The 26,297-nt window shown below is 34.2% G+C and overlaps 1 protein-coding gene and 1 long non-coding RNA gene across 2 annotated transcripts in view; one reads left to right on the top strand and one right to left on the bottom strand.

Annotated features, from left to right (window-relative positions):
- Window positions 1–26,297, bottom strand: part of LOC127881238 (potassium voltage-gated channel protein Shal-like) — a 116,765-nt gene that overhangs the window by 84,388 nt on the left and 6,080 nt on the right. The gene's annotated exons all lie outside the window — the stretch shown is intronic.
- LOC127831726 (uncharacterized) lies at window positions 7,682–12,590 on the top strand. The gene is made up of 5 exons (XR_008026475.1): window positions 7,682–7,834; window positions 7,988–8,178; window positions 9,531–9,668; window positions 10,447–10,553; window positions 10,953–12,590. It is a non-coding gene; the product is annotated as an uncharacterized LOC127831726 (long non-coding RNA).

Genomic DNA, 26,297 nt, shown 5'->3' with positions numbered 1-26,297 from the left:
TATACACAGGCTGTTGTAAGTTCTTCCGTGTGTTTATTGTTTGTCGAACAAAACCTATACTTTGTCGATCCAAAAATGTACATCCTCTTCAAAAGAAAAACCTTTTATTAAAGGATTGTAATATCCAGTAAATACACGGAAGTCCTAGTGCATCCTCTTCAAAAGAAAACCTTTTATTTAAGGATTGTTATATCCAGTAAATACACGGAAGTCCTAGCTAGTTAAACGGAAAGTTAATGTTCTTTTATTGAACATCATCGTTTGAAAACGATCCACATTTATACATCACAGCATTGTTAAGGATAGTCTTTCGTCATCTACATATTATTATAAAGAAGATTATAGAAGTTATTAAACGCTTTAATAAAATCAATATCTTTTGATTTCTTTTCTTGACCTCCGCAAACGATATCCAATAACAGTGTGCTACTTTTTTATAAAAGAAATAATAGTTTTATATAAAGCTCGGTTGAAATATTTTCATATAATAAATAATTTGAATATTATTCAAGTTTTAATATTAGAGCAAATAGATTGATAATACTGCATTTGTAGTGCAATTTGTGCCGGACGCTTCACGAGTTGATGTGAATTATACGTATGGGGCAGTAATTATGACAATTAAAACTATGATGGAACTAGTTTACCCCTTTCCCACTCAGAGGCAAAGTGAAAAAGGCAATGCGCAAACAGCATGAAACCAGAACAGCCTGTGAGTAACTCGCAGATCTGTTCAGGTTTAATGCTGTTTGCTGCTCATCCGTATCTAAGGTTTGAAAATTAAACCGTTAAAACTTGAATCTAGTAAGAAAGGTCTTTAATTAAATTTAGCTTTCTAAGGGACAACAAACATGTCAAATACGTATATAAGTTGTTAAGAGTAAAATAGCCTCTTGTCTTCTTGACTTTTGATCTTTCTTATTGGGATAAAATATATGGCCTCTTGTTAATCGCTGTTCAACCGATAAAGAGTTGTGTTGTTTTTACTTTTAGCTGATTTCCATACTCTAGTTAATCTAATTGTTTCGTCTTGAAATACATTCCAAAGAATCGTATCCCTCACGGGTAATGCTATTTACAGTTTTTTAACCTCAAATAACAACGCTGATGTTAATCCGTGGTCTTATTTCTGACGCCACAATCCCATTTGTCAAAAAAATGTTTTGCACCATATGCACGATATACAATAAAATACGAACGGTCTGGATTGATGATAAGAAGCGATGTGGTGATTCCATTGTGAAGTCCGTTTTACTATACCGATCTAAGACTCCGATATCTATGAGACATATCTCCATTATTTCCAAAATGGACATGCCGTCCGGTGATTTACTATTTCTGAATACGGTCTGCGTTTGAACTCATCATCGCTCATATCTGGCGTTTTCTTTATAATCCCATTATATGTCTAACTTTACAACTGTCTTTACAAACGGGAATCAAAAATGTATGTTGCAAAAGTAGTCACACACACTTTAGACTATAAACATTTGTCATTTCTAATATTGTTTAAGCCTATAATTACAACTTCGGCTGAAAAAAATCATCTAAATGTTTTTCAAGATTCTATCGTATGTTTTTGCTTCATCATTTACGTGTTCTAAAAATCGAATGTTTTGTTCTTTGAATTAACATTGTTTAAAAAAACATGTACTGACACACACAAAATCTTTAAAATCATATCAGAATTATTTTTTAAAACAACTCATCTTTTAATAAAGATGTACTGATACATTCAACAAAATGTTACCTGACTTGACCTAATTCGACGCAGACGACGTTATTTTGCCCAAAACATATGATTGGTCATTCAACAAAACAGGAAGTATAAAACGCTAAAGATGTTGAAGTTCAGCATAAAAAATGATGTATAATCGTTCTATATGTTTAACATGAGACACACAGTTGGGCGTGAGATTTATTTAAAACGTGTGGGCGTTATGTACTCATAAGCATCGATAATATGATTTCTATACAGCAGTCAAAAATGTATATTAAATATAAAAAGTTGTAAACCGAGAACGCATATACGTATCTCTCGCGTGTTATATGAACGACGCCTGCTGCAAACATTATCCATTTCAGTAACAATCCGTTCGATCGCATTCTCGGATGTCTGCCAAATGTAAATTGGGGTTATGACAGAGAAGAACAGGCGAGGAGTTGTGTGTTTACATAGTGGAGAAGATATTCGCTGCAATCGAGTTCTTCTTATACGATTCTGATAGAGCAAATGTCCCGTAACAACATACATCAATAGAAAATATCTCAATTGTCGAAGTCTTTGCAAAAGTATGGAAATTATTGAAGCATACTACCACTGAGCTAATTTACACGTGTTGAATGTTGTCAGTTTTTATCATCTACAAATGGCGCATGGTCCAAACCATCAATACTACAAAGACTTGGCAAACATTCTCCTTATACATTATGCCTCAGTCACAAACAGTCCGGTGGCCGGCCAATGTGTCCGATATCCAGGTATCGGGAAAACTGGACCCGTTGGAGCCGTCCGCCGTCCGAGTGACACAGTTTAATTACCTCAGTCACACATAGAGACCGATTGCAGTTCAATCACCGGACGACTCATCGGGCTGGCGCCTGGCCGATGATCGGGTCATTTTGTAGCGTCGGGCGACGTCCGGATTAATTTTTCAGTCGCACTTAAAGTTTTACCCGCCCTCGGGACCGACTTCAGATCGAAAAAGAACGGACGGTAAACGCACGGTTATCGCCCGGCGATCGCCGACATCGGATTCATTGAACGTGTATCACGAGGAGCTCCGTCCGGCCTCCATCAGTTATCGAGCGGAGGCCCTTCGGCAATCAGATGGTCGCCGACCGATATATATGTATCTTGATATTTGCCGATAAATGTACAATAAAGTCGATGTCGGGCGATCGGCGGGGGCGATAACCGTGCGTTGATCGTCCGATCTTTGTTCGATCTCAACTCGATTCCTTCCCGGGTCCGACGTCGGGCAAAATTTGAAGGGAGACTTAAAATTAATCCCGACGCCGCCCGATTCAACAAAATGACCTGGCGTCCGTGCGATCATCGGCCGGGCGCCAACCCTATGAGTGGAATAACACGTCGTCTGCTGATCGGACGTGATCGGTCTCTATTTTGGACTAAGTTATCAGACATGAAAGAATATTGATTTATTTTATAAAAATCAAACATGTCGAAACTGTTCTAAACGTTATTGTTTTATCAATAACAAGCATATTGTTCCGGTACCAATAACTATATTTGACATATTTGTATGAATAAAATGGCATTGTATGTTGATGATATTATATATTTGTACCAATTTTAGCATTACAAACAGCATGCAAGATTGTACAGCACATAACAATAAACTCATTCAATTTGAAATAAAATGAAAACTCAGCATATCATAGGTATTTTACAAACGAGAACAACAACACATCACAATCCTTTTAACTTTGCAAACCACCACAATTTTTATTGACAGAAATGCAATTAAACAAAACATTTTTATCGCGTCTTTGAAAATAACTCCCCTAATGCACAAAACGGTAATGACTCGGAAAGAAAAAGCCACCCAAAGTATTTTATTTGCGTAACACAGACTCCGACGTCTGTTACAAATGTTATTAATTTAATGTAGTATAACCATCAGAAGATCTTAATCATCCGCTGCACGTTGCAACATTGCCCATGAACATAAGAAGAGAAGGAAGTGCGAATGAGACTGCGCAATTACGTATCAAGAAAGGTAACAACAATCCTAGCAGACACAATGTGTGTCACGTCCAATATAACAATCCAACTAAAGCGATTTCTCTTTTTCAATGAAAAGCATTTTTTTTCGTAAAAAATAAGCATTCTTATCCATATCTTCCAATTAGTTATAAGTTTGTCTGTCATTAAGTATGTATTTGTCTGCATGCATACGCATTGCGCTTTGAGTCCTTTTTGTTTTCGGCTTTATACTTAATATATATACTTTATAATAAATGTTTATGCAATATTTATCATGTAGATGTTCTACTGAGGAACCTTAAGTGCATTCAACTTATAAAACTCAATACAATTAAGCGCCTATATCATGTTTAAAAGAGTAGGCAGCACATATAAAGAATCTTAGTTAAATTTTTCACTGGAATACTTACTGCACAAAGAGCAATTGTATTACTATTGTTGACATTAAATTATGAACTATGATACAAGTTTACTAATACGGCGTCTGGAAAACATAATAATAATTACTGAAACATTGACAGTTGGTGCTTTTTTCTGGTAATTATAAGCGCCTTTAAAAGTGCAAGATAAATATACACTCGAGAAGACAGGCATGAAATTGTCTAACATAATTCTTTTGCTGTACAACTATTAACGATCGCCAGAACGGATATCATATGGTGATGTAGTGCGTTCATTTAAAAGCCTTTCTAAGCAGAATGCTTGCAATACGCCATACTATAACTGAAATACAACACTGCTGAACGACAGTCAAAGTGTTTTACGACATCTATTTGCGACATCGATTTCTGAAGGTTTTTAAATATTTTATTGCGCTCACCAAGGTTTAGTCATATGTTTTAGTACAGGCATGACAAAATCGATATCTTTTAGGCTATATGCATTGTACACTTACAATAGTCCCACAAGAGGAGTAACCAGTCAGGGAAAATGGTCACTTAAAATTGTTGCTGCATATACATAATTGTAGAATTTACAACATCGTATGTATAACTGTTTTAAAGATATTAGGTTAGATGACCACGTGACCTCCATCCACGTCACCAACCTATTATTCTCTATATCTACTTACGTAAATATACTAGCAGATTTACGTCTAGCAATATATAAATGTTGAAATAAACTTAAATAAAATGAAGTAACAATTTATATATAAATAAACAAGCGAACAAACGCTGCCCAAATATGAGAAAGTATAGACTTAACAATATTATCGATTTTGCAACGCAACTGTTATTTTTCACTGGTCGAGATGTCTGCTCCAATAATAGCCCCATGTGTCGTCTACAACGCTTCATTAAGGACCAAATAGATGAATATTTAATATCAACGGCAATTAGTTATAGGGTATGCAAGTCTCGTTTACTTTCACTTTCGCTTTTAAACTTCCGGGTACATTAGCTATAGCATTGAAGTTGTGTATTGCTTTGCAATTCATTGTGTGCACAGGACTGGGGGCAATGGAACCTGTAGTCTGTTCACGTTCCCCATAAACCCAAAGGAGAAGAAAGAAATGGGTTGATAGATGCAGGTAAAGTGATTTTGTTTGCACAATCACAAACCAGTTTGTTTACCCTTGACGAGTGTGAACGCTTTCAGATATGATACGTTTCGGATTATTAACGCCAACTTTTTTTTTATTACACGCTACTTAATGATTCCAGTATAATAATAAGGCCTGCAGACAAAGGTTCTGGAATAGTGATAACAGACGCAAATGAATATGTATAAAAACTCAGGAATGAACTTACTGACAGCACATCATATGAAAAAACTAATGGGAATGGACTTGAAAATGCAAAAAAAAAGGTAAAGCAACTAGCAATTAAACTATTTAAAAACGGCATTATCTCAAAGAACTTACAACAATACTTGATACCCAAATATCCATCAAGAGGGAAACTCAAAGGGAATCCAAAAATACATAAAAAGGCAACCCGTATAGAACAATCGTAAATGGCATTGGAACAAGTACTGAAAGAATGGCAGAGGTAGCAGAAAAAGAGCTAGAAACCTATGTTATAGAAACACTATATAAGAAACACCACAGCATTTTTAAACGCTATAGAGAGGGCAGTAACTACACCATTACCAGAAGGAATTATCTTATACTGTTTTGATGTTGTCAAGTTATACCCATCGATTCCAAAGAAAGAGGGCCAAGAGGCGTGCAAACAAGCTTTAAATGAACGCTGTACTAAGACCATCAACACTGAAGCGGTCATTGAAATGATTGAAACTGTTTTAGAAAATAATGTGATCGAATTTTGTGGACAAGAATACAGACAAAAAGAGGGAGTAGCTATTGGATCGAAACTTGGGAGAAATTATGCCTGTTGTTACATGAGAAAATGGGATGAACAATTATCTGAATACAATAAACAACCAATATTCTATAAACGTTTCATAGATGATGGGTTTGGACTATGGACACATGGAATTGACGAACTCATTAAATTTTTCGACTATGCTAACAAAATACATGAAAACATCAAAGTAGAATTAAGATGGAACACAACACAGATAGACTTCCTAGACACAAAAATTCAACTAGAAGATAATAAAATAACAACTGATTTATACTCAAAGCCAACCGATAAACATCAATATGTCCAATATGACTCAGACCATCCAACAAATGTGAAGAAAGCAATACCTTATGGATTAGGAATACGTTTAAAAAGAATATGTTCTGACGAAAACAAATACAGACATCGGAAAAAAGAACTAAAACAGAATCTACAAAAAAGAGGATATCCATATAAATTTGTAAACCATGAATTATCCCGAGTTGATAATTTAAATAGGAAAGACTAACTTAAGAAAAAAGAAACAAATAAAACAGCCAACAACAGAGTACCACTAGCTATAACTTATTCTAAAAACCTTCCAAATATCCACTCAATAATTCGAAAACATACCGACAAACTATATAAATCAGACAGAATGAAAAATATATTCCCAGACGTACCAATAGTTGCATACAGACGAGATAGGAATATCGGTGACATTTTAGTTCATGGAAAAACAAATAAAGAAATAAACAAACGTTCTCAACTAATACCACAATCGTGTAAGACTAATTGTATAGTCTGTAAAATGTTGAAAAGAGGTTTTCATAACAACCCAAAAAGCGAAATTCCAAACGAAGCAATAAAACAGAACTGTAACATTTATAACTTGGTGTACGGTATATTTTGTATTAAATGCCAAAAGATGGTATACGTCGGAGAGACAAGCAGATCATTAAAGGAACGTGCCAAAGAACACGAGGCTGACGTGCGGCTACGAAGAGATAAACCGATCTCAGAACATTTCAATGGTGCTGGCCACAGAGTGCAGGATATGGGTGTATCAGTGTTAACACAAATAAGAGACAGTTCCCATTAGTACAGACTTATTAAAGAACTGGAATTCATAAAGAAGTTTCAAACACAATCGCCAAATGGACTTAATACAAAAAATCAACTTGATGTCCTGCTACGGGAAACTATCTTGTAAAAAATATATGTGAAAAACATTTTATATTAATCATCAACCTAAATGTATGTAAAAATAATAGTACTTTATGCAATTTATCTTATCCATAATGTATATATGTTGTATAGAATAGCAAGTATATATGATTATTTAATCAAATATCATTATAATATTTTACATAGATATGGATTGAAATAATTAAAGTCATTAAATAAGTTTACCCTATTTAATTAATGATAATAAGTTTAGGTCGATTATAATTACATATGATGATGATTGTTTTATTGTAAAATATCAATTTATTAAATATATAAAGCACACATTTAACATAAGATTAAGACAAAATATGTAAGTGTTTAACGTCATTTCATTTTTGGCGAATTTTTAAATTTGTTGGTGCCATTTTAAATAACGCCATTTATGACGTCATCATGTACAACGTCATTTGACGTTTAAAACATTTTTCTGTGTTATTTAAATTGTGCAGTCAAAAGACGTAAAAATGTAGTTAACATATAATTTCCAATGTTTTGATAAAGGCATTATGCCGAAACGTCAATTAAAGGAGTATAATCAGAGAGCCAACTTTTTTGTTTACATACATTTAACATTTATATTTGTAGAGTAAGTATTAAGTTTGAAGCATATGTTTTGAATCAAAGACAGGCTAAGTTTATTTAGTGAATTAATTGGTATAACATGTATCCATTAACAAGAAAACACATATTTTATGACAGTATTATTTGTTTAATGAGTATATCAAATGGAATGTTGCAGGTATTATTTACACCAATATAATACGTAATGAAAAAGAAATTAATTATTTCCAGACGAGCGGACAGGGATGTTAACGGAAATGACCGGATATGTAGCTGTCATTTTGTAGATGGCAAGAAAGCAAATGGACAAACTATTTTTGATTACCAGAAGAAAGATCTACATTTCCCAGAAATGTACACACCTAAAAGGTAAATTACTAAAAGTATATACGGAACAAAATAAAGTTAAAGTTAACTTTCTGTTTTTGTAAATATCATAGTAAAAAGTGTAGAATATTTATTATAACATGTTATATTTTGTTTGTTGTTTTTTAACATATGCAAATTAAATTTTCATTTAACAGTATAAAGTGATATTATGGGCATATTGCACTGTTCAATTGGGCTGAAAAGAATTAAAGGGGCCTTTTCACAGATTGTGGCATTTTTTAACTTATTCATTAAATGCTTTATATCGATAAATGTAAACATTGGGATCGTAAAAGCTCCAGTAAAAAATCAAGAATAAAATTAAAAAAAGGAAAAGAACAATGCCCGGACCAGGTTTCGAACCAGTGACCCCTGGAGTCCTGCCAGAGTCCTGAAGTAAAAACGCTTTAGCCTACTGAGGCTATTCCGCCGATTACACATGCTGAACGTATTTTATACCTTATATAAGCAATCTTCGTAGTTTCACAAAATTTAACGACAAAAACAGAACTCTCCAAATTATTCAATCGTTTCGCGATTGCAACGCTTTATAATTTTTAGGTTTTAAAATCGTCGAAAGATGCATATAATGGCTCTATTAGACCATGGTTAATGTTCAGTATTACTGTTTCCTCACAAATATCATCACTAAAACGAAAATTTGCGAATCTGAAACAACTTTTTTCAATTTTGTCAATTTACCAAAGCGTGAAAAGATCCCTTTAACAGGTCAAAAGAGTAAGTTAAAATGTGGTTACTGACCAATTATCTGCATCTCATCTTGCTACCAGTTGTTTATAAAAATATATTTTATATTCGATATTCTTACGTGACTCACCCAGTCCTGTAAGCCGAAATGATCCGTAAAACAAAAATGTGTTATTGTCTCGTATGAACGAATCTGCACTAAAACTAAATTTAGGTTCACATCGTACATGCATGATCAATTGTGAAACGAAAGTGCGGTTGATATTCAAATGCATTATTTTTCTCTTTCCGGGATATTGTGTTAGTATGTTGATGCTGCATTAACAAATATAAGTGTATATGAAGTGAAAACACCAAAAAATAAACAACGGTTCGATAGACACCTATAAACTGTTAGATGCCCATAATATCACTTTAAATTTGAGAACAGAATTTGTAGTAGAATGTACTAAGTATATGTTCATAAAAACAGTATTAAATCATGGTTCGCATTGACCATTCTATGGTGCTGATCCCAGATGTCCTCATTTTATGTGTATAGTTAGTATTCTGTTATAAAAGATGTGGATAATAACAATAATTTCTCTTCTGATAAGGTTTCTTCAGTTTCCGTTTTTGCTATATTAGTTATTTTCTTACAACAGATGCAAAAGGCCAAAGTTGATGGAAAGGGAAGATGTGAAAGAAAGCATACCAGTAGATGTCCCTACAATTTCCCAGGACCATAATTATCACACGCATGACTACAGGTGACATTGATGCTTAACTACCAACAAAATCTAGTATGTTACATATTTTTTTCAATTATGCTTACTTTAATACTCACACGAACACTGTATTATGTGAAGTTGGAATTAGACATCAACTTGGGAAAAAATTGTGTTTTTGCAACTGTGCATAATACTAGTATGCAGTTAAACATGTTGTAATTATTTAGTTTGACAAATTATTATTAAAATAGATAGATAGCATATATAATAGCTTCATTTAAATTGATTTTACTACAAAACTTGATTTTTATGAATTTTTATTATAATCCTCATTAAATAAAACTGTGTCCATGCCGCGCATGAACAGTTTTAAAATACAGTTAAAATGATAAAAATACAAACTGACACTGTTAATGAAAAAGTCATGGAAAATTGCTTTTTAAGCTTGAAGTATTGATAAAATATTACAAAAATAAATTCAGATCTTAAATGATTCGTTTTGTTTGAGAAAATCACCAAATGGATATCCATTCCCAGTTTGATGTCTTATTCCAAATTCACAAAATACAGTGTTCGTGACAAGTGATTTTTTTTTCTCATCCGAGTCCTGGGACTCAATAACTGGCAAATCTATGAGCCCCGGAATTGAAAGAATGAGTCCAATTATTAAACGATATTATTTTTTGAGAAATGTCAATGCATTTTTGGGACTTACATAATTCGAAACTTTGCATTCCTAGAGGTTTTTGTGAGTACAGGATGCAGGACTCGCAGTTAAAAAATCACTGATTGACATTCAGTATACAGCAACATTTTAATAATAAAAGTTTTCATTATATTTCATTTGCAGTTCAAGAGTTAGAAAGGGAAATAGCCCGTCTAGAGGGTGAACTTAGCCGATTGAAAGTGCGCCCATCCAAAATGTCGGTTCAGGACATTATTGGTGACAATGATAAGGTATTTGTTTTTATACTTGTAAAATGAACTCAGTGAAAAAAATACATAACAAAATATATCATTCATTCTGGTAAGAATACAAGTTTCTTTTTTCGTAATTGTTGCTTCATTTGAAATTCGGTACAATCCATCATTTCGATACTGTGCACAAGTAATATGAATGACTTTTATATACTTGGCTAATTGCTTTTCTTTTTAAGTTGGAACATATAGAATAATGCTATCACTGAATCCGAATGATTTTTGTTACACAAACTATGGAGTAAAGTCAGTGAAGTACAAATGTAATTTTGATTGTATTTATTTGTATATAATTTCTAATCCTTTTTATTTCCTACCGCAGTTAAAACATTGCTCACTCACAACTCAATATGTTCATGTCACACTGTTTTATTTCAGATGCTGTTATACACATCTTTTCCTGTCATTGTCTTCCAAGTCCTGGTGGGTGTTCTGAAGAGGTTAGCTCCTTTCAACTACTATGCTGGCTGGACTGTAACCTGCTTCAGCATAGAGGATCAACTCTTAATCACCCTTATGAAATTACGTCTGAATTGCACTCAGTTATGCAATTATAACCAAATTATGTCGATATATTTATTGTAGTAGTAATTTTATATAACTCTATTTTTATATTGTTATAAACAATATTTCGAAACTTTAGATAAATAAGTTTACATTTTTACATTAATGTTAACCAGCTAATGAGTTTCTAGTAAAATATTGTGCATTGTTAAAATGGTAGTTTTCCCAGAACGCTGCTCGCTTTATTGTTATTAACCCTTTGCATGCTGGGAAATTTGTCGTCTGCTAAAATGTCTTCTGCTGAATTTCTAAAATTAGCATTTTCTTCATTTTTTTTTCAAAAAATACTTTCAGAATAGCAAACAGTTTGGATCCTGATGAGGCGCCACGTTTTGTGGCGTCTCATCTGGATCCAAACTGTTTGCAAAGGCCATTAAAATACGGTTCCAGCGCTGAAAGGGTTAATCACTTGTTGTTCAGAACTCTAACTGCAGCTATAACGTGAAGGGTACTTGCAGACTGAAAGAACAGTTTCTGCATGAACATGCATGCCATCATAGATGATTAGTATACCACTGCGATCGGAATATGTCAGGGTTAACATCAATAGTAATTACAGTACAAATGCCAAGTATCGTAGCACACCTGTTGTATAAACAAGATGATGCTTGTGCTCGAAGATTAAGTCAGACCTTTTCTGCAACCGATCGATACGTTTTCTGCTCAATGGCAATCGATGCCATTTTACGATGGTTTCTTACAGGGAGCTATCGCGTTGCTTTGTACGAGTAAATGCATTTCTTTATGATTGTTAGCATGATTTATTAGGCACGGAAAGTGTAGTTATGCGCTTGAGCTATTATACGGGCGATTATACGTTTACTCGAATGCATTTTAACTGTGTTCCTGTCGGAACAGATTTGCGATATCCGGACATACGATCCGAATATCCGACGCACATTTGAGACTTAAACGCCAATATGTAAACATTGACATTTGTAAAATGAAGAGAATAAATAGGTCTATATATTGAGTTTGGATAATTTATCCGAATGTATGCGTAGTTGCGAATTAACAAAACGAGTGAACAAGAGTGAAAGTAAACTACAATACTTTCTAATTGACCATTTGGATCGCAGTCAATATGTCCCCTGTTAGTGTCTATTCCGATGTCTGATTATATGATTTTATAGCTGATTACAATGACCATAACACACATTTCAAAGTGGCTTAGCAAGTTGTAATTGTCTGTTGATCTGGAAAATCTAAAACCATTGCGTAATGTAGGTATTATGATTCGATATTCTGTTGTATTGTTATCTAATCTGAATCGCATGCTTTTATGTCAATTTTTATTTACAATTAACAGGCTTTTTTAACGGCGGTGACCCGTGTTTTATCATTTTCATGTTTTCATGTGAGAATTTTTTTTGGGTTACTGCATGTTTTGTTGTGGATGCATTTTTACAAAATAAATACTTTCGGTTGGTAACTGGAGTTTCCTTCCTGTTGGTGTCTAAAAGGAGTCAACATTCCTATTTGTAATAATATTGAAATACGCTTAAAGGCGAAGACATCACGTTGAACAAAACTAAATAAATACATTTCGAGCGTAACGTGAAAGTGTTCATATGTTTTTTTGGACACAACATAACATATTGTTATGCTGTAGCAATAAACTATAAAACTTATTTCAGTAATATGTATGAGCGTGTAAAAATAGTTTTGTGTCCACGCAACATGTATTCATTGATTATAACATCAATTGATATTAATTTAATTTAATTAAAGAATGAAATGCATTCAATAACCGGTTGACAATCGCCTGAAAATTGGGATTCCGTTCAGAGTTAAGTTGACATAGACGAAAGTGAAAATCGTGTGTACCGACCATTTTGATAAAGTTAAAACCACACTATTCTATACTCACTGTACGCGCTTTAACTTTTTTTAATATGAACAATTTTATTATTGGCCATAATCAGTGAGTAAAAGCGGAAGAGGTGTATGATTATTTTTTTTTTAATCCAGGGTATGTTTCACGCCCCCTCCCCCCCCCCCCCCCTAAACCTACAGCCCTCTTCTATTCAAACGCAGCTAATGTTACATTACGGGAAAGGAACCCAAAGTTTGCTTCACGCATGAATGCTCAATCAGCATTTCATTGTGTAAATCAACAAACCGACTAGTAATCATACTCACGAATGCAGCTGCACTAAAGATGTGTGAGTCCTTATTTTACCTATTTGTCCAAATGTAAAACTTGAAGGTACGTCGTTCAAAATTCAGAGGATCATAACCAACTCAACTTAATATGAAGCTATTTGCCATACGTTCTGCACAACCTTACACGATTCTGTAACAAGCATGTGTTAATGAGAACTGGCCACATTGTACTCGTTCGCGGACCTAATTTTTAGCACAGGTGGTTAGCGTGTGGCTATGATATTAATTAGTGAAAACATCATTTTGAATGATAAATTATCATATAATAACGAAAAATCAACTTTTCTGAAAAACAAATTTTACTATCAAATATATATATATATATATATAACAAGGTATCCAACTCAAATCACCCGAAAACGGGATGCATCGTTTTGAACAGCCATTACTTCATCAATTTTAACAATTGACAAAATTTAAAAAAAATTGTTCAGATTCGCAAATTGTTTAAGTTATGATATTTGAGGGGAAACAGTAATACTGAACATTTCCCATGCTCTAAAATATCCATTATATGCACCTGTCGATGATTTGAAAACCTGAAAATTATAAAGCGTTGCAACGCGAAACGATTGAATAATTTGGAAAGTTCTGTTGTTGTTGCTATATTTTGTGAAACTACGAGGATTGCATATATAAAGTAAAAAATACATCGCCTCATAGCATGAGCACGATGGCCGAGTGGTATAAGCGGAAGACTTTAACATCCAGGACGCCAGGGGTCAGTGGTTAGAGCCCAGTTGATGGTTACTTTATTCTTCTTTTTTTTAAAGTTGTATTCTTGTTATTACTGGAGTTGTTTGTCTAATGTTTAAATTTATCAATATAAAGCATTTAATGACACACTTCAATACATGCCAAAATCTGTGAAAAGGCCCCTTTAAGGGTATTATACATGTGTCTTTACTCCATTACGAATAATTCTGACATTGAAATAACGAAATAAACTGTCAAACTTAGTATCTACAAGCATTGCTTTATAAGCAGGATTAGGCGTGCATAACATCGACAGTCTAACAAATACCCCCCAGCCAACGCTCTACGACAATGTCAAGGATCTTTCCGCGCGCCTTCAAGTGACAATTAATTTGAGAATAAGACCCATTATAAACTAAATATACACAAGAACTATCGTGGATTACCTATCAATACCGGTAATCCCCGGGGACCACATGCATACCTGTATATTGCACATCTCTCTGCCAGGGAGGAGGGCAATCTCTTGCACGACGGTTACATTACATTCACCTCTGTGTTGGGCTCAGAACGGACTATTGTTATAAAGGCGTCTCATTCATGTCATGATCATTCCAAGCGTTTATCATTAAGGTTACAGTATACTAAACAATATCTTGCACGACGGTTACATTGCATTCACTGCATTAAAGAAAACCATCTCATACCATGATATCTTATATCAGTCTTAATTCGTTATTATAAAATTGATATGGTTTTTTGATGTTAAGAAACCAACATACATACACACGTCGAAGCAATTCCTAACGTCACTCAATACAAATTATGTTCAATTGTTTACATTTGTGAAGTGCGTGGAATTCCATCTGCGTAATAGGGCAATAAAATAGTTCCAAAGAGTTGCATTAAAACTCGCAAGTTTTTGCACGATTTATCGTAAATTTAAGTCATATTTCTTAATTAAATGCATGCGATCTTAAATATCCACTCAAATATACATTGAATGCGTTTGTTCGGTTTTACCTATTTGATATGCAAAATGGCATGCTGAGCGTTACGCAGAGGTGTATGTGAGAGCAAGGAACGACAACTCTGCATGGAGATTGGGAGGAGGGAGCGACAATATAACCGCACTAGCCAGTGCGTGTATGGTACGTGTATATTATTCGTATGATCATGAATAACCAGCGATAAGTTGATTACCAACACGTGTTACTGCTAATTATACAAGGGTATAAGAAGGTATTTCGCTGACATGTATACACACGGCGTATTTTCTGAACAGTACTAATTATAAAGAATGTTAGTTGAAGGTATATTGCATTCTACATACTTACGAGCTGGTACATATAATAGTAATAACTCTCCGACGTGCAAGGGTTAATAATGGTAGATTAGACACATGGCTTGGCCAATGACACGTATCGAACAGACCAAAGCAGTCGGTTGGGTAAAAGGCTTTAACACATTATTCTCTGCACTGTCAGTAAATAATCCACATCGTTGACGGAGTAGTCAGTGTGAACATCTGATTATACTAAATTCTAATAGCCGTTCTTATGTTATAATTAATTAATAATGGTATGCATGGTAAGTGTTATCCTGTGCAAGATGAAAGGTATCTGGATAATAAACGCGATGTAAACGCCATGTGTTGACCAGGGAATACAACTGCAAATCGGCACGAGTACATTACTGCAATTAACATCTATCAGTGCAGCATACATCAATGACCACACTCTCGATCGATCGGAGATCGACATAACTCATCAACGTTGCTTTTTAAAAGGCGAAGTTTTCAGTAATCAAACATTTATTAAAGGCTTTAATGTCTTATGTTATTGCATGTAAATAACTTATACACCTAACGGCCGCTATATGTTATACTTTTGATTAGCAATTAATACCATGATGTGTGATTCAGTTTTTGTTGGACCAAAAAAGTAAAATACTTCGTTCAATAAGCTATAACTAATGTTTTTAAATGCGATCGGTATTTGTACCAAGTTTCTTGAACAGACTAAGGACCACCGATCGTGTAATGGAAAGTTTCTTATGGCTGCACATAGATAACCGGAAAACAGCTGTATCCGGCAAGTTTTTACGGTCATGTGCAAATAGGACAGCACTGACGTCGATGATTTAACAGCACTGAAGTGGTCCCTGTCCTGACGTCATTACTGCTATATCTATATATGTGTTCTCCTCAACCATAAAATCATCTTAACAAGGTAAATATTGCAAAGTCCACCGGGAATAACGGGAGCAAATCGAATTGCTGCAATGAAAATATACCTTGCTGGCTTTGCAGCGTTGCTACAAGAAATTATTAAGGAAAATGTTTTGCAATAGAATTTCATTGAGAAATTTTAAACATTTATGTATATGCATTATATAATTTCACATGTAACATTAATTATGTACATAATAATATATCTCCTATATGGCTGCACTTATTAAGCTCCATTAGAATTTGAAGTTATTATACATATCTTATTACCTATATACTATCGATAGTTGTCAATATAGGAACCTAGTATTTAATAATACATGTATGTATTGTTGCAACGAAATGTATCATTACTTTGTTCAATCATAAACTATATACTATGTGATCGCTGAACGCCTTCTATGCCCACTTGGGCTTTTGGCCTTTTGGATGTTTGTTTAATAAACTTACTGAACTTGTTAAACTTGTTAGGTCATTTTTCGATTATACAATTGGAATTTCTTCGTCAAACTATATTATAAAAAAGTGTGTTCTTTCTAATGTTTTGCAACGTGAATTTCATCGACATACTATAGAGACAACATGTGAACGAAAGGAAGGAAGCGTATAACAATGTATTTGATGTGTTCGCTTATATCAGGGAAATATATGGTCCTCATTCACCACGTACATGCTCACATAGTTATGTGCAAACTTTATGCAACTTACGTGCAATAAATATATATGGCTTTTAACAACAGGTTGAACATGATTAATGTGTGGATATACATGTTTTTAAACAGCGATTTAATTGAATGCGTGCTAAATGCATGCTGTTTGGCCTTTGTTTTGTTAAGTGTAATGCGGTGGGGTCTTTCGTAAAAATAATGTGATTCAATACAGGAATCTGACATTATCATCACGTGAAAATGGTATCGCTATTTCGATCTCACAAGAAAATTATATTATCCTAAAGTAGCTTTCACATAAGTGTTACAACCCTCGGACTATATGATGATCTTCCGGTTTTGGCGCAGATTTTCAGTGTTTGTTTTATTACGTATAATAAATTATTCAACGAAAAAGCGGCCCATCTGTTAGTGTTAGTGGAAATCGATTAAGCACACGTGTTTTCTGCATCATCACAATTTCAAAACCTAAATTTTGATGTTTCGAATAGATAAATTATGCATTCGACTACTCGGGGGTGGAATACAACGTATTTCACTGCGAATATAACACGAGCGCCTGGGAATTAATAGCATCGCCGAGCATTTAACGAAATAGATTCGTAGAGCCTTATGAATATTTTACCCCACTGACGTCATCTGTTTGCATTATGAATAATGTCAGGTTAGTTAAACTAGCACTTGTTCTACGCAAGACTAGCCGTGAGCAACATACGTGCAAGTCTCTCTTGAAAGTTCAATGGCACGATGTCCTAAGAACCAGAATGTATGTCAATTCAAAGAAAAGAAACTGTGTATGAACGGGTATGTTTAATGAATGTATTGCAAAACATACAGGTTTTGGAAAGAAGGAAAGATAGGCGACCTACATGAACTTAATACTTTAAATATGTATAATATCAGTATGCTCCTATAGAAGTTCCTATACACGAAACTAATATTTGTACTCTTACACCAAATAATAATTCAATAGTTCATACTTTTCCACTAAACATTGTTTATACATTCGAAAAAACATATTTTACTTTTTGTATATGATGTTAACACGGACTTGTATTTAATCATGTAATTTGTTTCTTTGTATTCGGCGCAAAAACAGCAATATATATAATACTCGAGAATATGGTAAACATGATAAAACGCCATACCATAAATGGATGGTGACGTCACTGCATTATCACCACCATAGTTTGACGTTTAAATCACGTACATTTGGTAGCATATATAGTACGACATGATCGTTCGAAGATAAGTCGCTCATTGCTGATAAGCTGATCAGTAAAATATGAATGATCGGTATATGAGAAACTTAGTCATGATGGGTCTCAGTGTGTGTGTGTGTGTGTGTGTGTGTGTGTGTGTGTGTGTGTGTGTGTGTGTGTGTGTGTGTGTGTGTGTGTGTGTGTGTGTGTGTGTGTGTGTGTGTGTGTGTGTGTGTGTGTGTGTGTGTGTGTGTGTGTGTGTGTGTGTGTGTTTTCTCAAACAGTCTATTTTTAATTTTCAATGTGCCAGGTCTCATTACCATTAAAAAAATTCTAAACAATACTATGTCAGACTGTAAGATAAGGGGTTGTATTATAATTTACCAAGCGGATTGTATAATACTAGAGTTGTGCCTGGCGAAATGTCAGATAATATAAAAAGCGACAATTAAAATTATGGAAGCCAATACTAGCCATATCTGAGTTCATTTGCAAAAAAATTAACATTTATGTCATACTTTTGAATATCAAGCAGCAACAAGAAACATGGCCGACGGACAACCAAATACATTTTCTCAGCTTTCCTCAAAGAAAATTTAGCTATTTATAAGCCAAAATCACAGTTGTAAGAGCCAATAACGCAGACACTCATACAACCTTGCTCTAACAAGGACAATAATTGCATGAAACGTTTTAAAACATCAAACAGTCAATTTCAGCATGCGCATAAGTGTCACCAGCAGCAGCAGCAACACTATATTAGGCATCACCGCAATTTTCACAATCTACATCGAACTTTTTATTAACTAAATTTATTTAAATGCGCAATCCAATCCACTTTTCTTAGTAAATTTTCGAATACCGTCGCGGGATATTAAAATGGAATATATTGCCAAACAAACAAGATGCGTTTGTGAAACACAATGTCCCCCTATATGATGTTTGACCTTGAAGGATGACCTTGACCTTGCGAAGGATGAACTTGACCATTGACCTTACAGCACTCAAAATGTGCAGCTCCATGAGATACACATGCATGCCAAATATCAAGTTGCTATCTTCAATATTGCAAAAGTATAAATAAAATAAGCGATTTGGGCCACATATATTTGACCTCTGACCTTGAAGGATGACCTTGACCTTGACCTTTCACCACTCAAAATGTGCAACTCCATGAGATGCACATGCATGCCAAATATCAAGTTGCTATCTTCAATATTGCAAAAGTATTTATACAATAAGCGATTTGGGCCATATATTTTTGACCTCTGACCTTGAAGGATGACCTTGACCTTTCACCACTCAAAATGTGCAGCTCCATGAGATACACATGCATGCCAAATATCAAGTTGATATCTTCAATATTGCAAAAGTATTCATAAAATGAGCGATTTTGGCCACATATATTTGACCTCTGACCTTGAAGGATGACATTGACCTTGACCTTTTACCACTCAAAATGTGCAGCTTCATGAGATACACATGCATGCTAAATATGAAGTTGCTATCTTCAATATAGCAAAAGTTATTGCAAAATGTTAAAGTTGGCGCAAACAGACCAACAGACAGACCAACAGACAGGGCAAAAAAAATTAAAACAAGCATTTTGTATCTCGTTAAATCTATGTTACCAGACCTTATCTAGCGTTGAAATATTTGCTGTTCCAGTATTGCTAGAAGGAACACTAATTATTTATGGGTTAACTTTTTTTACGATTTGGTATCGAAATACTGCTAGATCAATTGTACTGATGTTAATTTTTTCTGATAAATTATTTTATAAGCTTTCGAAAACAATCGGTGTGTAGTTGATTCGTTAAAAATTGTTCGAGTTACATGGTTTACAGTAAAGATGGTGTAGTTTTTCGGCAAATGAAGTTGCACTCCTTGTTTCTATTATAGCATATATACAAAAAAATATATAGACGGGATTCCCTCCTGTGATGTATATGGTAGCAACATTATATTGTCGTATACGAGAAACAGAGTAAATATCATTGTGCAACTTGTACGTATTTGCATAATACAGTTTTCAGGTGAACAAACCATGTTATATATCACATAAAGTTGTACTATTCAGAATATATTCGCGAACACTCTGGACAAAGTCGACAATTGAGAACACTCTGGACAAAGTCGACAATTGAGAACACTCTGGACAAAGTCGACAATTGAGAACAAAAAAGTACGTGCAGAATACAAATAACAAAACAACAAAGCATATGTATCGGTTATATGTAGCTTTTGTTCGCGTCTTATTGTATACATTGAATTATTGTTATTAAGTACATGAGTATTTCTTTCGGTATCAATAATCACCATTTCAAAGGTTAAAACTTAAATACATGAATATATTAAAGGAATGTACCTACATAAGTGAATTACTATTTTTACTGCACAACAAACGCAGCAGGTAACACCCTAAACCAATTGTGTTGCTCTCCGAACAGCGAGATATCATATCCTATTATCTTTTACACCGAATACAAGAGTAAGTATGACGTCAATCCATTGCGAAAACCACGAAATAATACTAAACCAGCTCTGCCGGAAAACTAAACAGATAACTGGAGCACTCACATTTTATATGAATAATAATGGGTTGATATCAATACAACTTTATTGAAAGAACAAAGAAAAGAAAAAAAAACGTGTGTATCGGTTGTTTTGTTATTCTTGTTTCTGGAGACGTTGGAGTCGTTACTGATGTGGAGGAGAGTTGTAAAAATATATAACGATGACGTTTTAGATGATGACAAGATAATAAAATGACTTCGATCGTTCAACAAATCCTTTATTTCATTTAAATTCAATTGCCAAAGGCAGAAAATGAACAAAATTTCTGCGGAAACTTGAAAATTCACATGTCTACAACTAAACTCCATAGTTGTTAGATAAGTGGGCGTTTTCGTACTGGTGCCACAGCTGGACTCTTCAAGTTTGTCTCATTTAAATGGCACTATGGTGGATAATAGCATGATCTTGGCGAGATTGATGCAGTAGTGATTTTAAATTAAATGATTATTACGGTTTTACGGATAGTGTTATCATTTTAGTGTTTATAACAATCGCAGCTATGTCTTTTGTTTCAACTTCTTCAATTGTAACTGCTGAAGTTGGCGTGGGTGATAGTTATCTCACTGATGTTGAAGATTCTTCTGTTGCTGTTGATCATACTGAGATTACTAGGATGTTAAAAATATTGACGAGAAGTACCAAACCGAGGACAAGGAAAAAATAGTAAACAAAACGCGTGTTCACCTGTTTTGTTGAAATAGTGATTTGAAGTCACTCTGTCAACCAGGTTAAAGCAATACATATCAATGTAAAAGTGATCAATTGTTAATACTAGTAACGTCAGGACAAAAATGTCATCCCATGCAAGCAATGGGTTATGTTTCAAAGCAAACATCTAAATAACGGAAAATATTCGTTGCGTTCGCTTTCTTCCTCTCACTGCGTTACATAGCATATACATTTATAACTAGTGAACACACGGTGACTTGAATAGGTCTGCAACGTCTGACAATGGTAGACCTGCCGTTGCTTCCAGAATGAATAGATGGCTTCCAGTAACTGTATATTGAAGTATTGACTTTATTGATCGGCGATTCAATTCAAGTTCTGATGGTTGTACGACGTACTATTACGAATGTTCTATGCTACCCGACCGTGGGAACACGACTTAATAGTGGCGGAAATAGGCTGCTGTTGTTGTTGTTTTTAACAAAATATAGCAGTTTAGTAAAGTATATAACGTCTATGTTAACAAAAAGAGCGAGTCGTTCTTTTTACAAGTGATATCAAATATATTGATTGTGTAAATTGTTTATACTGCAAAGGGTTTCTAAATGTCCACTCAATATTTGGTAAAGTTTTCTAATTTTATTTATTATATACACAATATATTCGTTTATGCATTTAATGAAGGCCATTTCTATTTTTCCTGAAAATGCAATGTAAATAAAATTCGTCAATGGAGCGTAACAAATAAGTTTATATCCGTCACTAAATCGCAAAATAAATTTGAAAAAAAAAGATAAGTTGCTTTTCACTAGAAAGGTTTACCACGTTTGAAGCTTGAAGCTCGAGATTCTTGCCAATATTAAAATGTAACTTAAGTGGTATTTTGCTTTAACAAATTAGCTCCAACGAAGAGTGTTTGTACGGTGTCGTTTTGGTGTATCTTCACTATGACAACAAATGATACAAAACGAAATATGGCCATTAAATGCATAAAAGTGTTATAAAATACAATATTTGCATATAATACCGATTTTAATGACAATATGGAAAATACCTTCTGACAGATAGTGCGGGTATCAAGCATTTCAACCGCTCAGCTATGTTCCTCAATGCTCATTCGCATCGTGTCTTCTGTTCTTGCTTTTATACAGATATTTTACCCATATTGCAATAAATTTCAATGTATTCGAGCTTTTAATTAAGCCGTCGACGTGATCGTTTCGCCCCGAAATAGAACTCGCACCGTTCATTCCGATTTGCTTTGAAAATTCGCGTTGTTTCATGCTTAAGCGATTGATTTGTAAAAACGAAACATTGTCAGATTCCACACAGAAACACATCGTTGATATCCCGAAATCCTATTCCAAAAACGGCAATTTAGATAATGTTTACGACGGTGTTTTGAAACAAAAACGCCTTAGTCGTTCTATAAAAAGGAGTGTGAAGTAGTGACAAGAACGATCGCGAGCACATCAGTATTAAATTAAATAATTTTACGAATCGACGTCATCATCAAAATGAGAAGCATCGACAGCAGCAATAACAGCAACAACAACAACATTAACATCGGATATTACCGCAAATGTATTCATTAATACCGCTACCGTTTCATCAGTAGATGACCTCATACTTTATATTAGTAAAAGCGAGTATATCGTATGTTTAAACCTACACAACATATATTCTCTTTCATTAAAGGGACCGTTTAACAGATTTCACGTTTTGATAAATTGACAAAATTACAAAAAGTTGTTTCAAATTTGCAAATTTTCTTTTAATTATGATATTTTTGAGGAAATAGTAATACTGACCATTTACCATGTTCTTAAATATATATTATATGCATCTTTTAACGATTTGAAAACCTAAAAATTATAAAGCGTTGTACGACGCGAAACGATTGAATAATTTGGAAAGTTCTGTTGTTGTACTTTTATTTTGGGAAACTACGAGGATTGCTTATATAGGTAAGAAAACACCCGCTCTAAACATGAGAACGGATGGTTGAGTGGTCTATGCGGGTGACCTTTTTACTCCAGGGGTCAGTGATTCGAGCCCTGTTGAGGGTTACTTTTTTCCCTTTTTTAAATTGTATTCTTGTTTTTTTACTGGAGATTTTTAGGTCAAATGTTTAAATTTATCAATATTAAGCATTTAATGACAAGCTTCAATACATGCCAAAATATGTTTAACGGCCCCTTTAAACTAAAAATTAGGGGAAGCTCTCAAGCTTGTCAGGTTGTTTACAGGAAACGCCAAAATATCACATTACACAAAGGACAAACGGTTATAGTCTGAACAAGATATATTGACAGGACTTAAAATATAAACAGAAATTATACATAAACTTTACCAGTCAATCATATAAACCCAATAAAGCATGAAATGTTGATTGTCGAATATGTTTATAATTGTGTACTATGTTTACTTATTATTTTTAAATATTGACGTTATACGCTTAGTTCAAACAACGAAAAAGTATTTTACATTATTATAATATAATTGAACATAGAACGACTAATACACGACTGATAAGGTTTTTATGTTTCTGTGAATTAATCACCAAGTACATTTATGTATTAATGATAAAAGTTCGAGATAAAAAAAAACAACTGTCCATAGACAGCGTCTCACTTTTCTTATACTTTCAGACTATAATGAATATTTTCTGTCAGTCATTGATATAATGTCCTAAGATTCGTATTTGAAGTTGAATATCTGACAAAGGCATAAAATAAATGTCAACTTCAAGGTCAATTTTCAAAAATTAAATCAAGATGTCTGACTGTTACCAATAAATTCAGTTTTATTCAGTTTGAAGCAATGTCTGTATCTAAGCTTCCCGCATACACAATAACAACACAATACCACCATCCGAACTTAACGGAAAGCAATTTTATTTTCTAAATTACAATGACATTGACCCAATAAGCGCCATATGCAATCCTCCCATCATAGGTTTGTGTGTAAGCTGCAAATACAAATGCAGTACAATCCAAACTAAAGTTAGCGGAAACACTGTTCTAGCAACAGTGAACTTGGCCTTGACCGAACCGTCCAAAATGAAAACCCTTGCTAAGTATATATTGCAGCTATATATGAGGTCAAATATTCGTTGAACAAGACCAAATCAACACACACACACAATGACCATCACAACAAAATGCATTTGTCTTTTGTTACTATTTAACTTAAACTTGAGATGCAATTATCAATTGTGTACAGCTTATAACGTTTGTATCCATCTGAAATAGACCTAGCTACGCCAGAAAATTGCAATAGATGTACCACAAGATTGCCAATCAACGGTTGCCTTTACTGTGATTTCTTCCATTGGGTTCCTTTTATATTCACGGGAATAATTGCAGCAGACTATAACATGTGCAGAATGGTAAAACATATGTTCGTAAATTATAATAAAACTGTATATTCTATTTTAGGGCGTTTGGGCTAGAAACGTAGATACTTGAAAGACACTCGGTAATAACACTTAACCGGTTACATGGCAATAAAATTCCTACCCCGAACCTGTTATAATGAACGGTTTCTGTCAAGTTCTGGATGATAAAGTTCGCGTTTAACGTTTGGTAGCACCAGCTAATGAGAAATTATTGAGATGAGAGAACATGTAATAAGAGAAATAAAGCAAGTAATGCGCTATTTGTTACATAAATACAGAAACCAGAATGCAAATTAAGAATATGTTAAAATGAATGAGTTTGCGAATAATTCATCTGATAGAAAACAAAGCAATTAATTAGATACAGGTCATTTTTATCGATACTTTATATTCCTCGTTTGAAGAAAATTAGTGGCATTTAGTCCGTAATGAAAGGACCGATGAATACCAACATTTTTTAATTCAAATGAACGCATTTGAGATATTCTTAAACCAATATCTTATTATGCCCCCCAGTAATTGGTACGTTTTGATCATGATTTTTCCTAAAGATGTAAAATACTTTACATATTTTATAAAATTAATGACAAATCAGGCATCAAATACACAGATATGTTAAAAGAGATGCAATTTGATATAATAATAATAATAATAATAATCAGTTAGATCACTTTCAATCGACGTTGTTCATTTTATAAATTCGGATTAATTTAACATACCGGTACAAGTATCACATGAAACCCCTAAAATTGTGTGACAGATGTTAGTGCAGGCTGGAGAATAATGGAATCTTGTTCTGAGAAAACTGGGCATAATGCATGTGCGTTAAGTGTCGCCCCAGATTAGCCTGTGCAGTCCGCACAGGCTAATCAGGGACGACAATTTTCGCCTTAACTAAATATTTGCTAAGAAGAGACTTTCTTTAAACAGAAAATAGCATAAAAGTGGAAAGTGTCGTCCCTGATAAGCCTGTGCGGACTGCACAGGCTAATCTGGGACGACACTTTACATAAATGCATTATGCCCAGTTTTCCCAGAACGCGACACAATGGATGACCAAATAACGAGCTGCTTCATTGCGTCATCTTAACAGTGGCAACAGGTAATCGTTTCCAGCAGATCAATGGTTATTATCGGTCAATACGTCGCTCATCCGAGCCCAATGCCTTATTCATGATACAGCATATAATATTAACTTTGTTGTATTGATTACACGACTTGATGTCAAACATTGGTCGAAACAGCGCGTACCTGCAGATCTGCTACCTCTCGTGGATGATACGATAATAATGCACTTTCGATCAATGTACAATAGGTCATTTTTGCCAGAGCTTTTAAACAATTCTTCACGATCTTATAGTTGATTGAGTAGACACACACACACACGTATTCTACTGAGTATATGCATATGTTTGAGATTAGTGAATGGTCAATCATTTATACAACGCAGATTCAAGAAACTTAAATGTCAGCTTCACCACCAAAGAGAGACCTTGCATTACACAGACATGAACGACAGAATGAAGCCTTGATGAGTTGGTTCGACTAGGT

Source organism: Dreissena polymorpha, chromosome 5, assembly GCF_020536995.1.
Source record: "Dreissena polymorpha isolate Duluth1 chromosome 5, UMN_Dpol_1.0, whole genome shotgun sequence".
NCBI classification, from domain to species: Eukaryota; Metazoa; Mollusca; class Bivalvia; order Myida; family Dreissenidae; genus Dreissena; species Dreissena polymorpha.
The sequence above is the reverse complement of the archived record's forward strand: the minus strand, read 5'-3'. Positions and strand labels throughout refer to the sequence as shown.